The following is a 22,601-nucleotide window of genomic DNA, read 5'->3' on the forward strand; positions in this document are numbered from 1 at the left end:
CCTGGGAACTGTCAGGGTGCCCGTAGGTGAGTCATTTAGATGCTAATGTATTAGAATGAGCGTGTAATAAGGCCCAAGGTCCACTGGAAGTCAAATCTTCTGCCATCTTGGTCCTAATCCGTTCTAACCAGTTTATGTCATGTCCTATGGCTATGTCATTTTTTACTTTATTTATTTTTAAATAAATTTATTCATTTAGTTTTGGCCGTGTTGTGTCTTCATTGCTGCGCACGGGCTTTCTCTAGTTGCAGTGAGTGGGGGCTACTCTTTGTTGTGGTGTGCGGGCTTCTCATTGCAGTGGTTTCTCTTGTGGAGCACAGGCTCTAGGCATGCGGGCTTCAGTAGTTGTGACACGTGGGCTCAGTAGTTGTGGCGCACGGGCTTAGTTGCTCTGCGGCATGTGGGATCTTCCTGGAATAGGGCTCGAACCCGTGTCCCCTGCATTGGCAGGCGGATTCTTAACCACTGCACCACCAGGGAAGCCCCTATGTCATTTTTTTTTAAAGGTTGTGACCTGCCCCCTTCCCTCCTGTTTCAGAATGAGTTATGAACTAAATAATGCCCAGAGAAATTCAGTGCTAAATAAAAACCATTTGTAGGGGAGAGTGATGGGGGTGTGTGAGTGGGGCCCACAATGAGTCCGCACCTCAGGCCCCAAACACAAGGGCAGGCCCCAGGCAGGTGCCCCACAGGATTCTGACAGGGCTCCCCTGTGTCTGCTCATGCTGGCTCCCCAGAACTGCCCAGGGATTTGATCCTTTTCTCATCTCCACTCTGCCTCTCCCCTACTTCCTAGAAGCTGTGCTGCTCTCTCTGCAGGACCACAGGTCTCTGAGCATTGTTTATCTTCAGGGCGCTGCTGACTAGGTGCGGGTAAATGTCTGGCCACACCTGGGTCAAAACCAACCCCGTCACCCACAGGCTGCCTGGGATGTTCTGAGTGGGCAAATCAGCACCCTTCCTGAGCAGTGAGAGTAACTTTGGCTTTGCCTCTTGGTGGGTGTAGAGCCAAAAGACACAACCAAGCCAAAGACGGAGAGAAGGAAAGATTTCTTACTTGCAGCAAGTAAGGAGAACACTGGGGATCTTTTCCAAAGCAGTGTCTCCCCAGCAGCAAAATTGGGGAAGTCTTAAGCTAACGGTACACGCATAATCATGAAGGGGCTTGAGCAGAGGAGAATTCAGTGTAGAATTGGGGCAAAGGTTGAGAGTCCAAGCTTTAGCTGACTGAAGTCACGAGGGTCAGAAAAGGTCAGCAGTATCATCCCTTGGGTTCCAACCAGTCTGAGGTCTCAGCCTGTAGTCTCCATCCTCCACCTGGGTGGGGGCCTTAGTTCCTGTGGAACAACTCAAAGTATGGATGCTTACGTATATCCCTTGAGGAGGAACTAGGACTCTTTATCACTGAGCTATTGTTTCTTAACTGCTTTTCCTTTGATCCTGCATTTCTTTGTTCCCTTAAGATCATTAATTCAAGATCATCATTCAAGGGCAAGCATTGTGGCCAGGCTTAGATCCCAAAATGGCTTAGGCCAAAAATGGCTTCTCTTACGTCAAGAAAGCTATGCCTGGTTCTTTCTCCAGGGACCCCCTACCCTATCTGCTTACATTGGGGCATGCCTCCTTTCCTACCACGAGGTTCTACTTTCCTGGACACCTAACCTTGCTGGGCCTTTTCTTCCCTTTCCCTAAGTTCCTTAATTTAATATCTGGATCTGGTTTTCGGATGAACCATTACTGACAGTGAAGGTGCTGGCTGATAAAGTGGTTATTTCTCCCGTGGTGTGAGTATTTTGAAAGGTCTGTGCTAAGAAAGCTTGTATCTAGGCGACTGCTTAATACATAGATTGAGTGAATGATGAATGAATGAAAGGAGCCTTCCAGAAAGAGCCTTGCTCCTGTTCGGAGTCTGGTCTGCCTCACATCTGAGTTTTGGTAGCACAGGAGAGGTAACTGATTTCAGCTAAGCTGCTTGGGTCGTAAAAACAAACAGCCTCGCAGGTAGCGTGGAACCACAACACTGGGAGCCCTGGCGCTGGGCCAGGAAGGGGCAGCACTTGGGGCCAGCCAAGCACACTCCCTCACCCACGGGCCGGGGGCACATCTCTGAATATCTGCTCTGTTCTCCTTCAATCTCAGACTCACTGCTGCTTTTTCTCTCCATTTATCTCTTCTCTCCTTTATTTATCTCCTATAGCTCCTGCCTCTTCGTAGTTTCTATTCTTCATCACTTCAACCTGGCAAGACCCCTCAAAACCCTATCTCTACTTCTTGGGCTTGTCCCACAATATGAACATTGATTTTATCCATATTCCCCAATTCAAATGCTTTTTAGACCAACCAGCCTAAGGCCACCAGGGACAAACCTGGGTCTTGACCTGACAAAGCAGGTTTATTGACCTGTGGCAATGTGAGAGAGCTTGAAACCGAGCAGGACCCTGCGGGGCTCCTGGGCACGGAAGCCTTTAGTGTCCCCCGTTTCTTGTAGGGAGCAGACCTTCCCTGAGTTCCAAAGGACAGATTCGAACAGTTCCTAATCAGGGAATGCAGAGACAAGGGGGGAGCAGCCAAGAAACCACCTGAGGCCAGATTAAAGGAACCAGAGAACCTCATCAAGATTAGCAGACCAGGGAATTCCCTGTTGGTCCAGTGGTTAGGACTCTGTGCTTTTACTGCTGAGGCCCCAGGTTTGATCTCTGATGGGGGAACTAAGATCTCACAAGCCACGCAGTGAGGCCAGAAAATTAATGAATTAAAAAAAAAACTTTAAAAGAAAAAAAGACTAGGAGACCACCTGAGACCAGATTAAAGGAGTGCAGCCCTGCACACACCTGAATCTTGTCAGCAACCCCACCCTTGAACTATTGCTATACAACTCCTCACCAAATCCTCCTGGGTTGGGACACATAGTTTTTCGAGGCAGGAGACTGTTGTGTCCCACTTTGCCTGGCAAAGCAATAAAGCTGTTCTTTTCTACTTCACCCAAAACTCTGTGTCCGAGATTCGATTTGGCACCAGTGCACAGAGGCTGAGTTTTCAGAATCAAGCTCACACCAGAGGAGGCAGGAGGCATCTCACCAAATGCAGGAGAAATTGAGTAGAATGCTGGGGAAGGGTAGAGTGTAGGTGATATTTAAATGAGCAGTATTTTTAGGCTCACAACAAAGCCAGGCTCTAGTGGGAAGGGGTCAAATCAGGTCTGGGCTGCAAAGAGAACCAAGGTCCTCTTTCCTCAGAATCGACAAAGCCAGGACAGCTGTGGACCGTTGTGTCCAGAAAGCCCTTAACTGCAGCTCTGCACTGGGGCTGTAGACCTAGGCTGCCTCCCTATGTCAAAATGACTGAGACCCTCCAGGTAAGAGGGGATGTTTCATTCGTATTGAAAGGATTTCAGAGTGAGATTTCTGACCATCTATGATTTTAGAGAACAAAGTTTCTCAGTGAGTGAAAACAGTCATTCAAGAACGGAGTTATGACATTTTACAGCTTAAGCCTGTCTTTGGGGGACACTGTTTTCCATCAGCTTTGCAGCTTGATTTATCTGTGTCTGTTATTCCAGCGTAAATGGCCAAGCAGATTGTTATTTCACTTGGTGCAAGAGGGAGGATCGGATTGGCCCAGTCTACCTCTGCAGGCTGGGGCCCGGCTCAAGCACTGGGTGTCAGCTTGGGATCCCCCCCAGCCTGAGTCCCCTAAGTTGGAGCTGGGAAGAGGGAGCCATGGGCCCTCTTTAGGGCTGCCCTCCTGCAGGGGCTGTGGGTGCGGCCAAGGTCATGTTTGTATGCCTGGTGTGGGGCAAGTAAATCCTGCACATGAAAATGGAGGCTCCAGCTCCAGAGCTGAGGAAAGTCCCTCATACAGACGGCCTGGCTCAGGTTCAAAGCATCAGACCGTCTCTACCAACTGGTCCTGCTCTACTGCACCGTTCCAAGTGGAAGGCCTTAGGGTATAGGATAAACTGCTATAACACAAATCTGAAAACACAAGGCCTTAAACAAGATGGAAGTTTCCTGTCTCTCAGCTAACAGTCCAGGAACAGACAGGTGACCCAGGTGGCCAGCTCTGCCATCCTTATGGTTTCCACTTGTAGTCCAAGTGGCGAATGCAGTTCTTGCCAATGCCCCAGCCAACAGGGAGGGGAGAAGCGGGGAGCACACACTTAGTCCTTTTATGTGCAAGACTGGGAGACAGGATACGTTATTTCAGTTCACATCTTGTTGGCAGGGTTGGTCTCATGCGAAGGAGGCTGGGAAATGTCCTTGGCTTGGCAGCCATATGCCCAGGTGAGCCTCTCTTACTGTGGGAAAGCGGAGAGCAGACAGCCCCCAACACTCAGAGACATGGACCTTCAGGCTAGCCTCTTGCAGGCAAAAGCTTCCTCCCCTCTCTTGTCCCGTCTTGGTCTCTGAAGGAACCAGAGATTTCAACACCTGAGCCTCCCTGCACCCGGACAAATGGTGAGCGGGCCGCAGATCCTGGCAGGGGTCTCGCTGCTGATGGCGATGAGAGCTTGCTTCACCGTGTCCTCCTGCATTGTCCTTCATCACCCCGTCCCCTTGTCCACCCATCCCTGTCGCTTGATTTCAGATGCCTACCCACCCCCTCTTCCCTCCAAAGGGCTTTGGTGGGTGAAGCAGGCACTGCCCCAGGGTCCCAGGAGCACCAGAGCATCCTGAGGCTGGTCGCTGCCTCCAGGGCTTTTCCCAGCCTCCTCCAAACAGCCTGTTCTCTTCTCCCTCCCATGGGCCAAAAGGTGTGGGTCCAGGTGGGGACAGAGGGCACCGAGGCTGTGCTGGCTTTGTGCCCAGCCCCCTCACTGCATGCCCATCTGCCCAGCAGTCTTGGCTCAGTGACTGGCCACACTGGGGAGGCAGCATTCTTCAGTGTCCAGAGCAAGCAGCAGAAGACAGGTGGTGTCCCAGGTACCGCAAGCACAAGCCCAAGTGCCATACCCGACCCAGATGTAGTCCTCCATAGCCGGCACCCACACCCGTCAGCCCTGATCCCCAAGCCCAGGCAGATGCCGCATCCCTGATGTGGTGGACACTCTTCTGACTCATGTCAGGCCCAGAGGAAGTAGGAACTGGTGGACACAATGGACCACACACAATTATTGTGGACAGACACCTCCCACCCCAACACTTGCTCTTACGTTCACATGGAGGAATGCCCCAGAGAAAGGAACTCATACTAAGGTAATAGTGACTTACCTGTGCATAGATCTGAAGCCAGTTTAACTGAATTTAAACCTAAGGTCTGCCACTTACTAGCTCTGGGGCCTTGAGCACATTATTTAACCCCTCTGAGTCTTAATTCCTTCATTTATAAAATAGGAGTAATAATGGGAACCCACTTCCTAGTCTTCACAGAGACTTCTCTTCACAGAGAAGATGAAAAGAATTGCTACATTAAAAGTGTTTATTTTTTCTTTTTGGCCATGCAGCTTGCAGGATCTTAGTTCTCCGACCTGGGGCCTAACCTGGGCCCTCGGCAGTGAAAGCGCTGAGTCCTAACCACTGGACCACCAGTGAATTCCCTGAAAGTGCTTAAAACAGTGCCTAGCACAAAGCATTCAGTAAATGTTGGCTATTGTTACCTTCTAGAGGCCTTTGGATTTTAATAACGGATAATGACAATATGTGGCCCTGCGGAAAGACACTCCAGGGGTGGACTCTCACACACCAAGTTCCATGCAGGACTGAAACCCTGGCACTTTCTTCCTCTCCAACCCCGTTCTTGCCACCATAGTCTTGGAGGACTTCACTGTCCAGGAGGATGTGCCATCCGATCACTGGCTTCTCGCCACCTTGACCTCTTCTCCTCTCTTTCTACCTCTCCTATGTTCATAGTGGGGATATTATCATTCCAATTTTCTTCACCTTGAAAAATCACTAACTCAAGGGTCTTATTATCTGACCACAACCTTCCATCCTCCCAGCTTATCTATTCAGCTGCCCCAGCTATAACAGATCTTCAACATCGTTAAAATATCCTGCCCATCCAGGTAGTGTTCTCCTTATCCATCACCTCTTCCTCTCATTACCTCTTTTTTAAAAATAATTTTTATTGGAGTAGTTATAATTTACAATGTTGTGTTAGTTTCAGGTGTACAGCAAAGTGAATCAGTTATACATATACATGTATCTACTCTTTTTTAGATTCTTTTCCCATATAGGCCATTACAGAATATTGAGTTGAGTTCCCTGTGCTATACAGTAGGTCCTTATCAGCTATTTTATATATAGTAGTGTGTATATATTAATTCCAATCTCCCAATTTATCCCTCCCCCCTTTGTCCCCCCTGGTAACCATAAGTTTGTTTTCTACTTCTGTGATTCTCTTTGTCATTACCTCTCTCTTGATTTATGGTTCATCTTAGTCTGTGGTTCATCGCATCATTAATTTCAGTCAACATTCTAAACTCCTTTGCCTTCTGTCCTTTTATGCACCAGTCAGGCAAAATCCTAACCCTGGATAATTCTGCTGTCCCTCTGCTGCCCTCAGCCAGTCGAGCAATGTTAGAGAAAATAAAGACCTGACACTAATATCTGTTAGCGACTTACTGTATATCAGGCACTTTCCTAAGTGCTTCTCACATAACTCATTTACTTCTTCCAACGATCCTATGAGAAAAGGATTGTAGAGATGAGGCTCAGAGACATTAAGTAACCCATAAAAGTCACACAGTCCAGGATTCTCTGGCTCAAAAGCCTAAACTCTAATCATTACATTAAATTGCCTCTTACATAAAGTCTCACAAAAAAATCAGATTGCTACCAACTTATAAATTCATGGTCACCAACCTCAAGTAGTACCTCATCAATGCCTGAGCTATAGCTATTTCACTCTCCACTACAGCTATTTCAAACTTTCATTCTTCTCAAATCTCTGATTTCCTGCCTTACCAGTCCCTTCAAGGTTTTATGCCAGAATAATTCCAAATTTTCAAGCCCCTGAAAGGATCACAAACTCTGCAGCATTGGCAGTAGCTTGTTTAACCAAATTTGAGGGCTATTCTTGACAGGCAACCAGGTATTATCACTAAAGGCTTTCCCAGTTGAACCAAGGATGATGTCTTCACCTCTTAGATTTGGAGGAGGATGAAGAGGAGGGCACCATTTTTTTAGGTTCAGCAGCCTCTTCAAGTGAAACAAATCTTCAATATCAAAGCAGTAACAGAAGTCCTGCTACTATCCATACTTCAGCGTGTGGACTGGCTACTGTTGCAGCCTCAGACCCAGGAAGGCGTCTGTCATCCTCAAACTGAATATTCACCCTCACTACCTATAGGATATTTCATCTTTCTGAAATCACTCAGGAGCTCAGGTTCCTTTTATGATTTCAGGAGAAGAGATGACAGCAGTTCCCTGAGCACTACTATGAGTTCTCCTACCAGGTACTATAGATTCATCATTGGAATATCCATCACCAACTAACCAGATTCTACTATAACCTTCAGTAGCATCATAGGGATTCCTACAAGAGTGAGGAATCTCTCATAAAGTATATCACAGCCTGGTTTTGGAGGACCCTCTCCTCTTGCCTCTACCAAATCCCTGGCTATTATTTCTATTCCATGAAATCCACCCTCTCACTTACCTTGCCTTCTCCTTTACCCTTCAAGCCTCAAGCACATCTCTGAAAACATTTTGGCCTCCTGATCAACGGAAACATTCCTCCAGGAAATTTATGGCTTAAGACCTCCACGAAAACCTCCTGATGGGGGCCAGTTGAAGAGGAGTTTAGTAGACAGGCTGAAGAGATTAGATAGCCAGAGTAATAAAGACTACAGATGCCCAGGAATAGAAAATGTCAAGAGGCAGAAATTCATCTTCAAAGACCAGACTCTGCTGTTTCTTTAAATGCAGGTAGCAGTAGATAGGGTGGAATGAAAAAGAATTGAGTCTTCCAGGCATGACAGGCAGTTTTGGAACTCCAGTCTGTACATCCTTACCCAAAACAGATATGTAGGACACTTGAGGCTCACCAATTAGCTGATCTCTTATACAAATTAGCACAGGAATAGTCACATACTGACTCACTTAGTCTGGTCTGACTTGAGAGAAAGGAAAGATACATATGGAAAGTAGAGGAATGGGAATGGAACTGTAATGAGGCACTGGATGATGAGGTCAGCTAAATGGATAATACGAAAAGTCTATGAATATATGGAGACAACAAAAGAATGTGTGTTGAAAGAAATGTGTTATGCAACACACTCCTTCAGTCAGGTTTTCTTATCTCGGAAGAAGAAAGTGAATAGAAAACGAGTTGGTGAGTAATCCGTTTCTTACTGTTCTTTGGAAGGAACTGGATAAATTATTTCTTCCTCATATGATTAGAATTAGTTTAAAAAGTAATTTGCCTTTGGAATTTTCTTTAATGAAAGATTTTAAATTATAGAACCACTTTCTTTAAAAGTTGGAAGAATCTGTATCAGTTTTTATGTCTAGAAATTTTATCTAAATTTTCTAACTTATTGGCAGAATGTTGTCTGTAATATCTATTTTTAAAATTAATTTTAATTTTCTAATTGTAAAATAAAACCGAAATAGAAAAATCACACACAGGTATATATACTTCTAGTGAATTTTTCTTTTTTTTTTTTAGTTTAGCAAATTTTGATAAGGTCAACGACAACCTTGTAACTACTAATGGGAACAATAGCCACCCCAAAAGTCCCTCCATATGCCATCTCACTATCACTGCCCACGGCTAGCTAAATAAATAAATAAATAAATAAAACAAACCACCATCCTAAGTTATAAGAATCAAGTTTTTAATGACCCAAGAATGCATCTTGAAACAATGTAATTTAGCCTTCCCAATTTTTTTTAACTGGCATGTCTTTTAAACCCCTTTTAATGCACAAATTTCAGTTTCCATCCCTTTTCCTCACAATATATCTGATGAAGAACAAGGGCATTTTACCCAGAGTTCCACACATTCTGGATTTTGCTGACTGCATAGTCATGGTGCAATTCAACATGTTCTTCTGTGCTCTGTAATTTCTACAAATTGGCAGTTGGATCCAGAGGCCTCGTCAGATTCAGGTTTGATTCCTTTGGCAAGAACTGTAGGTTGGGTTGTTTGTGTTCTTTCATCAGAAAGCATATAATGCTTTTCTCCCCCCACCATGGATTGCTCATTGCATAGATCCACTAATTCACTGAGGGCTGAAAAATGATATTTTGATTCTGTAATTTGATTTCCATTCATTAGCTGAAATAATTTTATAAAGGAATGCTTCCCTCATCTATTACTTGGTTACTCAGTGATACAGTTCATATAGGAAAGACAGGATACAGTATTTGATTCTCTCCACATATTTACCATTTTTCAAGGTAATGAATTGGTTTCCATCATCTTCCAAAGGTGACCAATTTTTATATTGTTATGAATTCACAAATATAAATGTATTTTATGGGCTTCAAGCAATTGCAATTATTCTTTTTGAAATTCAAGTTTGTATCATTTTTAGAAAGTGGAAATCTCTTCACATTGGCTCCTGAGTCCTTTTGATATGACAATAGTAGTGGTTAGCTTCCTTCGTTCTCTTGCGTGATAAGATGCTCCAGGCTTATACATTTCTCACACCAAAATTAGAATCAGTCATTTAACAGAAAGTCTGATTAATTTTAGTGGGAACAGTATTTTAAGACCATGAGCTAGCTTGGATATAATGACTTCTTTAGTGGAACAGTTAGGAAAGCAAAATAAACTAAAAAGTATTCTTTTAAAATGAGATAATTTACATAAAATAAAATGCATCCATTTAAAGTATATAATTAGATGAATTTTTACAAATGTATACATTTTTGTAACCACCACCCCAACCAAGATATAAAACATTTTCATTACCAAAAATGTTATGACCTTTTTCAGTAAATCTACTCCCCCCACCAGAAGAAATCACTGATATAATTTCCATTACCATACATTAATTTAACCCATTCAAAAGAAATGTATACTTTCCAATTATTAGACAGTGTTCTATAAATCCTCATTGAAATTTATATTTCTGTATGCTTGTTTCAGGTATATCCCTTATAAACATTAAGTGTATTTTTTTTTAAGGTAAGAAATGTATTTATTTATTTAGAAACACTCCACAGACAGAGTGTGGGCCATCTCAGAAGGCAAGAGCAGTTAAGTGTATACATTTTTTTTTTTTAAATTTTATTATTTATTTATTTATTTATTTTTGGCTGTGTTGAGTCTTCGTTTCTGTGCGAGGGCTTTCTTTAGTTGTGGCGAGTGGGGGCCACTCTTCATCGCGGTGCATGGGCCTCTCACTATCTCGGCCTCTCTTGTTGCGGAGCACAGGCTCCAGACGCACAGGCTCAGTAATTGTGGCTCACGGACCTAGTTGCTCCGCGGCATGTGGGATCCTCCCAGACCAGGGCTCGCACCTGTGTCCCCTGCATTGGCAGGCAGATTCTCAACCACTGCGCCACCAGGGAAGCCCAAGTGTATACATTTTTAAATGTAGTTTGACAAAGCTCCTTTTTACTAGGCAGTTTGGTTTGTTTATATTTACTGATTATTAATATTTGGATTTCTATAATATTTTGTGCTTTCTATTCATCCTGTTTATTTCCCCCCTTCCCTCCTTACCTGATTTTAGATCTTCCCTCTTTCCCTTTTCCTTGCATGTATATTACACTCTATTTTTATTATTTTTAAAAGGTTATTAGTATGCATATTTAAGGTCTAACAGTGACCAGCATCTTGACTATACTGTCAAACAATTCAAAGCTCTTAAAATGCTCTCGTTTTCAGTTTCTCTTTCCTGCTTATATACTACTTTTTAAAAAAAATAAATTTATTTATTTATTTATTTATTTATTTTTGGCTGCATTTGGGTCTCCGTTGCTGCACGCGGGCCTTCTCTAATTGTGGCGAGCGGGGGCTACTCTTCGTTGCAGTGCATGGGGTTCTCATTGTGGTGGCTTCTCTTGTCGTGGAGCATGGGCTCTAGGTGCACGTGCTTCAGTAGTTGTGGTGCGTGGGTTCAGTAGTTGCGGCTCGTGGGCTCTAGAGCGCAGGCTCAGTAGTTGTGGCTCACGGGCTTAGTTGCTCCGCGGCGTGTGGGATCTTACTGGACCAGGGCTCGAACCCGTGTCCCCTACACTGGCAGGTGGATTCTTAACTGCGCCACCAGGGAAATCCCTTATATGCTACTTTTGTTCAGTATTTTATTTGTTATTGTTTATGAGGGGGCTTCATTTTTTCAATATTTATTAAGATATTTCAAATATGACACAATTCACCCATTTAAAGTATACAATTCAATGGTTTTTACTATATTCACAGATAGGTACAATCATTACTACAATCAATTTTAGGAACATTTTCATCACCTCCAAAAGAAACTCCATACCCTTTAGCTATCAATCCCTACCCCTAAGCAACCACTAATCTATTTTCTGTCTCTATAGGTTTCCCTGTATAAACATACCACATATTGTTTATACATTAGTCATTGATGGATAGTTGGATTATTTCCACCTTTTGGCTATTAGGAATAATGCTGCTATAAACATTGGTGTACAAGTGTTTGTGTGAAAATATGTTTTCATTTCTGTTATACACTAGGAGTGGAATTGCTTGATCATATGGTAAAGCTATGCTTAATAGTTTGAATAAGTGCTAGACTGTTTTCAAAAGCAGCTGCACCATTTTATGGTCTTATTAGCAGTGTATGAGGGTTCTGATTTCTCCACATGCTCACTCACATTTCTTATTATCTGAGTTTTTAACTTCTAGCCATCCTAGGGGTTTTGCTTTGCATTTCCCTGATGACTGATGATGCTGAGCCTCTTTTCATGTGCTTATTGGCCATTGTATACCTTCTTTGGAGAAATATCTGTTCAGATCCCTTACCCATTTCTTAATTGGGTTATTTGTCTTTTTATTACTGAATTTTAAAAGATCTTTATGCATTCTGGATACAAGTCCCTTTTCAGATATATGCTTGCAAATATTTTCACCCATTCTGTGGGTTTTTACTTTCTTGATGGTTGGTATCCATTGAACAAAATTTTTTTGATTTTTAAATTAAAGTTAAATTTGATAAGTCAAATTTATCTTTTTGCTGTTGCTGTGCTTTTGGTGTCATGTCTAAGACTTCTTTGCCAAACACAAGGTAATGAAGATTTTCCCCTATGCTGTCTTCTAAAACTTTTATAGTTTAGTTCTTTTGTTTACCTCTTTGATACATTTTAATTTTTGTTTGTTATGAGGTAAGGGTCCAATTACATTCTTTTGCACGTGGCTATCCGGTTGAACCACTGACATTTGTTGAAAAGACTGTTCTTTCCCCATTGAATTGTCTTGGCACTCTTGTTAACAAATCAGTTGACAAGAGATTTACAGGTTTATTTCTGGACTTTCAGTTCTATTCCAGTGATCTAATTCTGTCTTTGTGCCCATACTATAATGTCTTATCATTGCTTTGTAATAAGTTTTTGTTCTGTTTTGTTAATTTTTTGGCCATGCTGCATGGCATGTGGGATCTGAGTTCCCTGATCAGGGACTGAACCCGCACCCCCTGCGTTGGAAGTGTGGATTCTTAACCACTGGACCGCCAGGTAAGTCCCTGTAATAAGTGTTGAAATGGGAAGTGTGAAACCTCTTTCATTCTTCTTCAAGATTGTTTTAGCTATTCTGGTCCCTTGCAATTCTGTATGAACTTTAGAATTAGCTTGTCAATTTCTACAGAGAAGTCATCTTGGATTTTGATAGGGATTACACCAAATCTATGTATCAGTTTGAGTATTGCCATATTAACAATGTTAAGTCTTCCGATCCATGAATGAGATGTTTTTCTAAGTACTTAGATCTCTTAATTCTTTGATGTTTTATACTTTTCAGAATAAAAGTTTTGCACTTATTTGGTTAAATTTAATTCCTTAGTATTTTATTCTTTTTTGATGCTATTGTAAATGGAACTGTTTTCTTTATTTTCAGATCATTTATTAGAAAACGTGTAGAAACACAATGGATTTTTATATATTGACCTTTTATCCTGTGACCTTGTTGAACATAATCTTTAGTTCTAGTAGATTTTTAGTGGATTCCCTAGGATTTTCCATATATAAAATCACATCATCTGTGAATGGAGATACTTTTAATTCATCTTTTCCAATTTGCATGCCTTTTATTTCTTTTTCTTGCCTAACTGCCTTGGCTAGAGACTTTAGTACAATGCTGAATAGTAGTAAGAGCAGATATCCATGTCTTTTTCCTAATGTTTGAGAGAAAGCACTGTCTTTTACCACTAAGCATAATATGAGCTGTGGATTTTTCACAGATGCCCTTAATCAGGCTGAGAAAGCTCCTTTCTATTCCCAGTTTGTTGAACATTTTATTTTTTGTAGCATGAAAGTGTGTTGGATTCTATCAAGTGCTTTTCTTCCATCTACTGAGATGATGTAATTTGTTTTCTATTGTATTTATATGATTGATATTATGTTGACTTTCAGATGTTTAACTAACTTTGCATTCCTCAGATAAATCCTACTTGGTCACGGTGTATAATTCTTTTTTATGTTGCTTCATTCAGTTAGCTAGTATTTTGTTGATCTGCACATCCCTCACAGGAGATATTGGTCTGTAGTCTTAGGATGTCTGGTTTTGGTATCAGGGTAATGTCTCATAAAATTGGTTGGGAAATGTTCCCTTATTTTCTATTTTTGGGACTATTTTGTGAAAAACTGATATAAATTCTTCTTTAAATTCAGCAGTGAAGCCAACTGAGCTGGGCTTTCCTTTGTGGGTAGTTTTTTTGTTTTTAAAATTATTACTTCAAACTGTTCACTTGTTAGAAGCCTATTCAGCTTGTCTATTCTTTTCTTTAGTCAGTTTCAGTAGTTTTTCTACTAATTTATCCTTTTCATCTAGGTTATCTAATTTGTGGTCATACAATCATTCACTGTATTCTTATAATCTTTTTTCTTTGGCGGGGGGAACTAAGATCCCACACAATATGCGGGATCTTAGTTCCCTGACCAGGGATTGAACCCGTGTCCCCTTCAGTAGAAGTGCAGAGTCTTAACAGCTAGAGCGCCAGGGAAGTCCCACAATCCTTTTGTTTCTAATAAGGTCAGAGGTAGGAGGGAAACATATACATACTACTACATATAAAATAGATAACCAACAAGGACCTACTGTATAGCACAGGGAACTATACTCAGTATTTTGTAATAACCTATAAGGAAAGAGAATCTGAAGAATATATATATATATATATATATATATATATATATATATATATATATATATACACATATATGAAATATATATGAAACTGAATAGCTGTGCTGTACACCTGAAACTAACACAATATTGTAAATCAACTATACTTCAATTAAAAAAGACAAAAAAAAAACGGTGGTAATGTCCCATCTTTCATTGGATTCTAGTAACTAGAATCTTTTTTTTTTCTTGGTTAATCTAGCTAAAAGTTTGTCAATTCTGTTAATCTTTCCAAAGAATTAGCTTTTGGTTTTATTGATTTTTCTCTATTGTTTTTATATTGTGTACTTCATTAATTTCAGCTCTGGTCTTTATTTCCATCCTTTTGCTTGCTTTAGGTTTAGTTTGCTCTTTTTTCAGTGTCTTAAGGTGGAAGGTTAGGCTATTGATTCAAATTCTTTTTCTTAACATAGGCATTTATAGCTATAAATTTCCCTCTAAGCAATGTTAGGTGAATTTCATAAGTTGTTATATTTTGTGCCATTTTTATTCATCTCAAAGTATTTCCTGATTTCCCTTGATTTCTTCTTTGATCCACTGGTTATTTAGGAGTGTTGTGTTTAATAACCCACATATTTGTAATTTTTCTCAAACTTTTTTCTATTGATTTCTGATTTAATTCCATTGTTGATGAAAAACATTTTGCATTACTTCTATCCTCTTAAACTTATTGAGGTTTGGTTTATGGCTTAGCACATGATCTCTCCTGCAGAACATTCAGGTGCACTTAAGAATGTATATTCTGTTGTCTGTAAAGAGTAGTATTTTACAGATGTCTGTTAGATCAGTTGGTTTACAGTGTTGTTGGTCTTGTTTCATTGTTGGTCTTCTGTCTAGTTGTTCCACCCATTATTGAAAGTGGGATATTGAAATCTCCAACCATTACTGTTGTATTGTCTATTTCTCCCTTCATGTGTCAGATTTTTGCTTTCTTGTATTTTCGTGCTGTTAATAGGTATATATAGAATTGTTAAACCTCCCTGGTGTGGACTGACACTTATTACTTTATAAAATGTCCCTCATACCATTTTTTGTTCTAAAGTCTATTATCTCTCAAAGTATAGCCACTGCAGCTTTCTTGTGGTTGCTGTTTGCAGGACACTTCTTATTCCCTTCTATTATTTCAATCTATTTGTATCTTTGACTAAGGTGTATCTCCTGTAGACAGTATATAATTATTTTATCCAGTCTGACAATCTCAGTCATTTGATTGGATTGCTTAATCCAGTCACATTTACTGTTATTAATATCATTGGATTAATGCCTAAAATTTTACTTTTTGCTTTCTATGTCTCATGTCTTTTTTGTTCTTCTATTCCTCCTTTAATGCTTTCTTTTGCTTTAAATGAATATTTTCCAAAGTAGTATTTTAATGTCTTTAATGAATTTTCACTGTACTTTTTGAGGGTTTTTAAAAGTTTTTCTGGGCTTTACCATATACATCTTATCATGATCAGCTACAGATTTCCTAAGCTAATTCCATATAGGAACATTACTCTTATATAGCTCTATTCCTGTTTCCTCCTTTTTTGTAATATTATACATAAAATTCCATTAATGTTACAAACCCAATACACTATTATAATTATTTAACCTACTTAAATGTTGACAACATGGGTTTGAACTGCATTCCATTTACACATGGAATTTTTTCAATAAACACATACTATAGTACTACACAATCCACAGTTGGTTGAATCCATGGATGCAGAGCTGCAGATATGGAGGGCCAACTACAATGTTATACATGGATTTTCAAATGCACGAAGGGTCAGTGCCCCTAACCCCATGTCATTCAAGAGTCAACCATATAGTAATTTCCTTATGCTAATACAATTCCTACCCACCTCCTTTATGCTGTTACTAGCAAATACAATACACATACCTTACATTTCAGTATGGGCCCAATGACATATACATATTCTTTTATACAGCTGCTTTTTATAACAATTAAGAGAAGGAAAATATACATTTATGCTGTCTTCTATAATTAGAGAATTATACAATCTTATATAATTATCTTTACTGATATGGATTCAAATTACCACATGGTGTCATTTGCTTTCAACCTTAACTCCTTTTTAAGTATTTCTTGTAAGGCAAGTCTGCTAGCAACAAATTCTCTCAAATCTTGTTTTATCTGAGAAAGTCTTTATTTCACCTTTATTTATGAAAGACACCTTTGCTGGATATAGCATTCTTGGTTGACATTATTTTCCTTTGAGCATTTTGAATATGTTACCCATGGCCTTCTGGCCTCCACTGTTACTGTTGAACTCAATTGTTAACCTTGCTCCCTTGAAAGTAGTTGTTTTTCTCTTGCTGCTTTCAAAATATTCTGTCTTTAACTTTCAGCACTTTTAAATTTGATGTGTCTGAGGATTTCTTTGTTTATCATACTTGGGGTTCACTAAAGTTCCTGGATGTATAAAGTTACTGTTTTGCAGTACTTGGGGAACTTTCTTTGAATATTTTTACTTCTCCTTTCTCTCCTCTCCTTCTGGTATTCCCATTCTGCATAGGCTGGTGTGCTTTTATGGTATTCCACATTTCTCTGAAGCTGTATTCATTTTTCTTCATTTCTTTTTATCTCTATTGATCCATCTTCAAGTTCATCTATTCTTTCTTCTTGCAGTTCAAGTATACTGTGGAGCCTCTCTAGTGAATTTTTAAAATTGTACTTTGCAACTCCAGAATTTCCATTTGGTACTTTTAAATATCTGTCTCCTTATTGATATTCTCCATTCGATGTGACATGGTCATCATATTTTCATTTACTTTTTAACCATGGTTTCCTTTAGTTCTACTTTCAAGTGTCTCTTATAAATCCAACATCTTGTCACTCTCACAGGCAGTTTCTGTTGCCTACTTTATTTCCAGTGTATGAGTTATACTTTCCTATTTCTTTGCATAATTATTATTTGTCAGGGACTGAATATTTTAGATAATATATTGTAGCAATGGGTCCTTCCCCTTCCTCACCCCCAGGGATTGTTATTATTTGTTTAGTGACTGGCTGTATTTTTAGTGAAATGTACTCCCTCCCCTCTCCCAGCATTAAGGTTTTGATGTATCTCCTCAAGAAGGCACAGATTTGGATATAATCACATTTTCCTTGGGGTTTGGTAGGGCTCCCTTGTTTCTTTGACCATGCCCAGCTGTTAAACTCCCGTAACTGCCAGCTGCTGTATTGTTTTCAACAATGTTGTGGGGCATAAAATGCTCTATAAACGAATCCAATCATATTGTCTCCTTTAAAGGCATACAGATGTTTGAAACTTATCTCAGGATGGCTCCTTCAAGCTGCCTTATTCCATGGTTTTCTCCTGCAAACTAGTTTACCTACAGTTTAGACTGTATTTTGAATTTCTTCTCAGTTGCTTTTTGCTACAACCTCTAGTGTTGTGCTCTCACGTTTGAAGATATTGATGCTCTGTTGCAAATGAAGTCTTCTTTCAGCAGAGATTAGGAGATACTGGTTTCATAAACTGCTTCTCCAAGGTAAAATCTCTAAGCCAAGCACAGTCCAATCTCTAGTCCAAGCATAGCTTGAACAATGTCAAACTTCTGAGTGACACTCCTACTCTAGAAGCTCAGTGGTGGAAGTGGGAAAGCAGCCTGAGGCCTCAGCTTGTCTCTCCTGGCATGGAACCACCTTCATGAGCCAGGGCAGAGGTGATCAGTGTCCCAGTATTCTAAGCATGCCACACTCAAGGTGGAGCCTCCATTCTCTGAGTGCAGACTGAATAGAAGGGAGCTCCCACTTCTCAGCCACACTCAAGACTTAACCTCAGCAACAGGTAGCTGGGGGCAGGATGAGAAAGACTGATATCCTGCTTTTCCCAGGTAGAGAGCCTTCCAATTGGGAGTTGAGGGAGAGGAAGCCTGTGTTTTTGGCTGCAGCAAAGAGCTGACATGTCACAAAGCTGACAAAGGGGTGGGGGTCTTGGTTCAACTATTATAGATTCTAAACATTCTAAAAGAATTTTCATAGGTTTTCTTGAAGAGATGTTTCTTCACCTGCTGTTCGTTCACACACAGGACCATCTTCAGAGGCTTTATGTGTTTTACTTTGTTAATAATTTTTGGGGACTTGCCTGGTCCAGTGGTTAAGCATCTGTCTTCCAATGCAGGGGATGTGGGTTCGATCCCTGGTCGGGAACTAAGATCCCACATGCTGCAGGGCAACTAAGCCCACAGGCCACAACTACTGAACTAGAGAGCCCGCATGCTGCAACTATAGAGCCCATACGTCCTGGAGCCCACACACCACTACAGAACCCTCGTGCTCTGGAGCCTGTGCACCACAATGAAAGATCCTGTGTGCCACAACTAAGACCAGACACAGCCAAAAATGAAATAAATAAAAATTTAAAAAACAGGTTTTTTTTGCCAGTTTCCGGGGAGCGAGGAAGTGGAGCTCCTCATGCTGTCATGCTGTAAATCATTCAGTTCTTTTTTTAACTTGCAAAAATTGACATCAATATTGTTTTATAAAGTTTACTTTACCCTCATTAACCATTTTCTTTGCTCACTATTCCTTCTTGTGTCTTAGATCTTCTTTCTGCTTTTCTTGGAGTAAACACTTAGACATTCATTTAATGAAGATATATTGGTAGTAAGCTCTTTTTAGCCAAAACGTCCTTCCCTTTCTTGATAGTTTTGTTGGGTACAGAATTCTAGGCTAACAGCTTCCTCTCAGTATCTAAAATATTATTCCACTGTCTTCTGGTTTTTACTGTTGTTCTTAAGCAGCTGTAAGGACTAATTACTGTTACTTCTAGGTAAGGTCTTCTCTTGCTCTTTTAAGACCCTCTACTTTGGTGGTTTGCTTCATAAGGGTATTGCTCTGACTTCTCACTTTTGTAGGTTCTTGACTTTATCTTCCAGAACTTAGCTCAGTAGATCTAGCTATTGACTTACTTCCCAGACCACAAATTTGAGGATGTTTGACTTTAATCAAATTTTTAAATTCTCAGCCAAAATACCTTCAAATATCATCCATAAACATTCTATCACCTCCTTCTCATACACTATTAGATGTTCACTGACCTTCTCCGCATGTTCTTGATGTCCTTTTACCTCTCCTTTACACCCTCTGTCTCTGTAATGCACTGCATTCTGTATAATTGCATCTTGGTCTTTTCTCTGTTGTTTTTCGTGTCCAAATGTTTTACTGTTTCAGTCTTACTGATCATTTTCCTTCCCATGCGCTCTTGTTATCCCCCACCTCCACCATTTTTAATACTCTTGTTCCTTCTCAATTTGTTGATGTTCTCTTCTTTTCCCTGTATTGTATTTCAATGAATCTAAGCCATTAAGTATTGAAGGATACACCATTTTTTTGTACCACTAACATAACCAAAATATACAATGCCATCCCAATTTTAGAAATGTTAATTTTTAAAAATGTCTTTGAACACACTCATCCAATAATTTCAGTATCTGCCATCGTTAGAGGTCAAAACCTACTGTTTCTCCTGATTTTTAAAAAATAATTTCTCATTTTTGTGACTCTGAATATGAGTCCAAGACTATTGGAACACTACCTATGAAAATTATTTGAGATTGGGTCTAAAGTGTTTTCTGTAAGGGAGTATTAACATTAATTCTGTTAAGTGCCTGAAACCACTTCTAACCTGAAACAACTTTAATTTTTCTGACTGCATAAAAGTATGAGTCTGTGTTGGCTTGTGGGTTCAAATTCTCTGGGAAGATTTTTTGTCTTCCCTCCACCCAGTTCTCTCTCTGAGGTAGGCTATCCTGGTTCGTTCCTTCACTGAGTGTATCATATTTTGAGGTCCCAGGTTTTGGAAGAGTATCTCACTTAGACCTCACACTTATGTAGGCCCTATGCTTTGTCACAATTTTAAAGTTTGGCTCATTCCAAAGTCCTTAGGACACCTGGAGCAGTTGTCTTCTTTAATGCTTACCTCTCTGGATTCATGCTTTTTGTCCCCCCGACCCCAAATTAATTTATTTTGAAAAATTTCAAGTCTCCAGAAGTTTGAAACAATACAATACGCATCCATCTACCCTTAACTGATTTCAGCTATCATACACACACACATTTTGCCTAACCATTTACAGTAATAAAATACTTCATTCCTACATATTACAGCATGCCATCTCCTAAGAAGATTTCCAATATAAGCACAAATCCATTATCACACCTAAGGAAATTAAACATTCCATATCATTTAAGAGTTCATATACAAATTTCCACAGACGTGCCTAAAATGTCTTTAATGATGGGGATTATTTAATTCAAGATCAAATCACAGTTCATGCATTTCATGTCACTGTTTGATCTAGAAGAGTCTCCATACCTGTTTTACACAGCAGTTACTTTAATAATTCACATCATGCATCGTAAATGTCCTATATTCCACGTTTGTCTATTTCACATGATTAGATTCAGGTCAAATACTTTTGGCAAAAATGCTACAGGTGATAGGGTGGAGCTTTGAGCATCTTTCTTCTTTTCTGGCTCAGCAATGCATTTAAAGAAGGGTTTTGTTTGTTTTTAAGTGAATCTTATCCAGCATTTCAGATGTTTGAACCATCAGAGTTCCTCAGGGCACGCAGTCTGCCATACTGTCAGAAACTGATGTCCCTATGTATTGCCTTTCCAAATCAACAACAGTAACATATTTGTAAATGAAAGAACAGTGATATATTTACCATCACCTGAGCCCAAGTAATATGAAAAGGGGAAGCTTGAGACAAAACCTGGCATTAGGTACTGTATCCTACCAATTCATTTTTTGCATTTTTTATTTCCTAAAAATCTAGAGCAAAATATGGGTATATGCTGAGATCTAGAAGTCTAAGGACCAATTAAATTAGTGAAGGACAAGTTTAACTACTTAAGAGTTGAGGATAGATTTAAAAGCCTTGGGGTCCTGTACTGAAGTCTCTTCTTGTTTCATCAGTAAGAAGGGAGAAATTACATTTCTAGCCTTCCCCCTTTTCATCCCGATAGCAGGAAGAAGAAACAGGAAAAAGGAAGCTATATGGTTGCTGAGAACTTACTATGTGTCAACCCTGTGGCTACAAAGGATCTTGTGTCCATAGCAATTCCATGAGCTGCACATGACTATCTCCATTTCACAACACAAATAATCAGTAAACTCTGGGTTCACACAGATCAGTAAATCTATCACTTCAAATCAAAAGGTTTAAACCAAGTGTCCCCAATGGCCAAAATCCATGCTTTTTCCACTACACGAAATGCATCTAGAAAGATGATAATTTGGAAGTTTCATTCTGATATTTTACTTGATTATTCATGGCCATAAGCTCTGTATAACCTAAAGAAAAACAAAAGTCATATTTCTTGAAAGAACAGTCTACACTCAGTCGTTAGCTAACCCACTGAACTCTTGCTGCTGCTCAAACTGGAGCAGGTCTTACCAAGGTCATCTATGGCTTCTGCATTCCTGAATTCAACAGCCACTTTAGCATTACCTCATCTCTTGCTCCAACACTTTATCACTGATACTTCATACCCCTTCTTGCCACCTTTTTCTCTTGTCTTACATGACAGCTCTCCTGGCTTTCTTCCATGACTAATCCATAGTGTAACTGTGGAGTCTTTTTTCCTACTCCTTAAATGTTGTTGCCTCTGCTATCATTAAGTATTCTACCCTTCTCATTGTATAAATTTCCTAGGCAATACCATACGCTTACATTGTTTTAGTTACCAATTATTATGCAAGTGACTCAACTCTGACATTTGTTTACTGAATGCCTACTGTGTGCTAGCATGCCTACCGTGTGCTAGGCATTCAGTGATGAATAAAACAGACGTGATTCCTGATGTATCTTACAGGTTCTTTCTGCAGCCCAAGGATTTTTTGTAAGCACCATAACTATGGACATCTACCTGCACCTTAATTTTCCAGAGGTACCTTAAACTCAACAAATCCCCAAGTCTATTCCTTTCTCCCCCTCTTTATTATTTTAATAGGTACCACATAAAATACGCCGTAGGCAACTGCATGGCCTCAGTTATTGGTCTATTTCACTTTTTAAATCTCTAAAATTTGACTGCTATTTTCCATCTCCCCTGCCAGACAGCTAGTTTAGGGCTCACCTAGATTATTCAAAGCCTACAATTGCCTCTCCACTACCAATCTCCTCATAACTCATTCTTCATAATTAAAATGATCTTTCAAAAAGGCACACCTGATTATGTCAACTCACCGAGTCCCATCGTGCTTAATATTCTTCAGAGGCTCCTCGTTGCCCTCAGTGAAAGCCCCAAACCCTTTAACATGACTTTCAAACCCCTCTGCTTGAAAAGGACCCTGCTCATTTCTCCAGCTCAGTATTTTACT

General features: G+C 40.1%; 1 pseudogene; it reads left to right on the plus strand.

Moving 5' to 3' along the window:
* The first annotated feature begins 3,337 nt into the window (after window positions 1-3,337).
* LOC118901281 lies at window positions 3,338-7,971 on the plus strand (annotated as a pseudogene).
* The last annotated feature ends 14,630 nt before the right edge of the window (window positions 7,972-22,601 follow it).

This window comes from Balaenoptera musculus, chromosome 1 (assembly GCF_009873245.2).
Source record: "Balaenoptera musculus isolate JJ_BM4_2016_0621 chromosome 1, mBalMus1.pri.v3, whole genome shotgun sequence".
Classification (NCBI taxonomy): Eukaryota; Metazoa; Chordata; class Mammalia; order Artiodactyla; family Balaenopteridae; genus Balaenoptera; species Balaenoptera musculus.